We start from the raw sequence: 4,137 nt of genomic DNA on the forward strand, positions 1-4,137 counted from the left end.
ATTTGTATAATCAGAATCATGGAATGGTTTAGGTTGGAGGGGATCTTATAGCCTGTCCAGTTCCAGCATGCTGCAGTTGGCAGGGCTGCCATCCACCAGATCAGGCTGCTCAGTGCCCCATCCAACCTGGTCTTGAATGTCTCCATAGATGGGGCATCCACAAGTTCTCTGGGTATCTTGTGCCAGTGCCTCACCACCCTAGAGGAAAAAAAATCCCCCTAAAATCTAATATAAAACTCCTATCACTATCAGACAATATGAAAAAAGTTGTTCCCCTTCCTGCTCCCCTTCAATACTGGAAAGCTGCAATGAGATCTCCCCAGAGCTTTCTCTCCTCCAAGCTAAACAAGCCTCACTCTCTCAACCTTTCTTGGTTATTCCAGCCTTCTCATGGTCTTTGTGGCTATTCTCTGGACCTGCACCAGCAGCTCTCATTTGGCATGGCTTACCTGCAATCTTGGATTTCCTTACTGGTAATTACCTGTGCAGCAGTGGTTCTTCAGTTAAGAAGCTCATGTTCAAGGAATGTTTAGATGTTGTACTAAAGGACATGGTTTAGCAGGGAAATACGGGCAGCTGGGAGACAGCTGGACTGGCTGGATGGTCTTAAAGGTATTTTCCAACGTTGGTGATTCTATGATTCCATGACCATTGTCACTTCTGTAGAACACAGCAGAGGTGTCTAGGGCAATCAGCAGTGACTTTTGAAAGCTGCTCTCTTACTGGTTTACCACTTCTTTTTTTTCATTTTGTTTCTTTTGACTGAAAGTTTCCAGTCACATTTTCTTGTGCAAATACTATCTAGGAAGTCTTTTTTCTAGTTTGGACATATCTGTTTCATTCTGAGAAAAGCCTTACATCTTATTACTAGCTTCTCCCAAGCACATGCTGTCCTCATTTTTTTTTTGGTTTACTTCTTTTCTTACCTCTGATCCTGGCCTACTTTGCAAACCACTTGTTTTTGCTATATAGCACCACACTCTTGTCAGTTTGGTGTCAAAATCTGAGCTTCTGAAACACTGCGTTGGTATCCTGCATTCTTTCAGAGATCTTTTACACAGTTTTTGTTGTCAGAGTTACAACTTAAAAGCAAGACAGTTATCCACATCATGCTTTTTCTAAAAAACTTCAGGTGTTTTTCTTCTTAGTGTTTTCTCTCTTTTTTTGTTGTTGTTGTCAATTTGGCATCAGTGTGGTGGGTGATTTTGTCGACTTCATGCTTTCTCATGTGCAGTTGATGAATTCTAGATGTTTCTGCTCCATGCATGGTTAGCATGAGGTTTGTTCAATGCCATATATCCTCATACATAAGCAAGTGTTAAATGGCTCTTTGGATTTTTGCATATTTTGTTTGTATCTTCATAAGCTAACTCCTTTTTCAGTTTTTAATATTTAGTTTACTATTTAGCATAGGCTAGCTGATCTGCTTTTCCAGATTTTTGAGCATTAGTTCTTCAGAATATCTTTTATTTTTCACAGAAGTCATTTCTTAGGAACATCTTTTATGACCTTACGTATTTTACATGACTTTTCTATATCTTCTACATGTCTCTTGTCCATTACACACAATCCTATCACTGCTCATATTTTGATTTTGCTTCTTTTCTAAGCCTATGTCAAATTCAGAATTCTTCATCCAGGATCTCAAAAATATCCATTTTATACATGACAGTCCTCCAAGGGCTTTGGATTTGGAGCTTCTGTGTTACCATGACAACCCTATTTCTCATTTATTTCACAAGTGTACTTTTGAAACATTCTAATATTCCTCCATTTGTGCAACAGTTCTGCATCCTGGGCCCAGTAACCTGCTGAGTGGGTCAGTTTCTGCCCTATTCATTTTTCAAATCTGCAGCAGTAACAAATCCATAGCAATGGAATATTCAAGTTTTATTCCTTCTGTTATGTGCACCATTACTTCTTTCCAAACCTCTGTTTTAAGTTGTAGTTTTAAATATCTAATTAGTGCTTGGAAAAAAAAAATGTAAATAAGTCATTTCAGGAACAAAGTATAGTAATTGAAGTATCTTTCATTGGCACATTGACCCCAGTCAGGTGCATACCCTACCCACTGCCCTACAGTAACATTCTAATGGTAAGCTTTCGTCTGCGGCAGCTTCAGTTTGTAACTATTCTTTGTATGTTGGAACAGCTTTAGTGAAAGAGAGTGACTGCACAACTACACGGGTTGTGACTGAACAGTTACGCGCACAGCTCTCGGTGGAGTGAGGATAAAAATTAGTCCTGGGAATTCCCATGTGGAAAAGAGAGTATCAGCCCAACAGTTATCTGAAAAGTGGAAGAAAGGAATCACTCCTTGCTATGGGAGGACTTATGTGCTCGCTGTCAGAAGACCATCCAACACTGTTAATTCTGACTTTAAGAAGAAGTGTATACCTTGCCCCTTTCAAGGCTCTAACCTTCACTTTCCTTGGGGTTGATTTATCTCACTTTCTTTTCTGAGGTGGTGTATTTTCCCAGTGTATTGCGAGAGAAGGTAGCGCCTAGGTCAAGGCTATGAATTCTCCGGTTGAAGCAGGAAGCAGAAAGTTACGGTTCCTCAACTTGTGAGTTGTTCAGTGGGGCTTCTAGTATGAAGAACAGCTGTATTTGATAGCAGAGCAGCAAGCAATTAGTGGCTGCAAATTTTTACACTGCACAGAGAGCTACAAATTGTCCTTAATTATTCACAGCTCCATTTTCTCACCTAGAAGTGTTAGCACCTGCAGGGAGAGATTACAGCTTCTCTTCCCCGCAGTAATGGCAGTGTTCAGAGGTACTGCCCAAAAAGAGATTATTCAAAAGGGAACAACACATTTAAATATGTGAGAAACTTTGGATTAGGCATTGCAGTTTGTGGAGTCACAGTGCCCAGAATCCTTCATGGAGAAAGGTGTCATGCTATAGTGCCTCCTAATGGAACACTTAAGAATTATAACACCCAACAAGAGCTCCTGATGTATCATCAATGGCCAAATGCCGGTTGTCTGTCATACTCTGCCCCAAACCATTTCCCTTGATTCACAGGACAAAACAAAGCACCAAGGGTTGCACAGTCACCATGCCTTTAAAGACAAAAACGTGTGATGTAATTCTTCTCCACATATGGTGGGGGAGAAGCCAACCGAGGTCTCTTCCACCCTTCCTGAAGTTGTGCCTTCAGCCTGGTCCCACTGTGGTATGGCTTGCACTCTCACAGCAGTCCTTGGACTGTTTTAAAATAAATGCACTTGAAATTACAATACTTGCATTGAGAAAAGAGCTCTAGATGAGAATGGTTTTGCTGTCATGTAAACTCTAACCCTGCTTGTGTGTAAGAGGAAAAAAACTTACAGTCATGACATACCCTTGAGCTTTCATTTTGGAACCAACTCATTCAGGCCTGAGTCATCTGATGTGATGACTTTCTTCAAGATCCTTAGCCCTGAGAAGGAGAATGCTTATAATGGAAGACAGCACTGTTGACTTGGTGTGTTTTAACTAGCTGCTTTATGGGTAAATATCCTTTATTCCTTGCATAGAGACAGCATGACTTTATTTACTGTTTTCAGCATAGTTTTAAGATGTGGGATTTCATATTTTTTTCCCTCCTCATTTATCTTTTTGTTTTTTTCCTTGTTTTTTCCTTTTTTTTTCTTGATTTTTTTCCTCTTTTTTTTGTTTTTCCTTTCTTTTCCCTTCTTTTCCTTTTTTTTTTTTTTTTTCTCTTCATTTATTTTTTCTCACTAGCTGTACAAATATCTTGTGATTTTTGGCAGGTGCTCTATGCTTGTTCTTTAGCATAAACTTTGGACTATGAACTTGTGAGTTCAGAAGCATTTTCTTGTCTGAGATGGGATCTCTGGCTTGCACCTCATTCCAGTACGAGTGTTGGTGCCATACAGAACTTGCTGGCTGGTTCAAAGTCATGACACAGACAGCACCATGTGCTTGGGGGAGATTTGTTCCAACAGTCTAGGCAGTAAAATTAGCTTGAAAAGCTGACAAAAACAGATCTAACCTCAGTTCAGGGCCAGGTCCTCAGATAGATTAAACCATCATTAGGTCATGCATGTTAATGGAAGGATGTGCTGATTTACCTCAGCTGAAGATTTTAGCTGGCCTGTGTATGTGCCTGCGGAAATGAAGAGGGCTTTC

The sequence above is a fragment of the Meleagris gallopavo genome, chromosome 3 (assembly GCF_905368555.1).
Source record: "Meleagris gallopavo chromosome 3, MGAL_WU_HG_1.1, whole genome shotgun sequence".
In the NCBI taxonomy this organism is placed as follows: domain Eukaryota; kingdom Metazoa; phylum Chordata; class Aves; order Galliformes; family Phasianidae; genus Meleagris; species Meleagris gallopavo.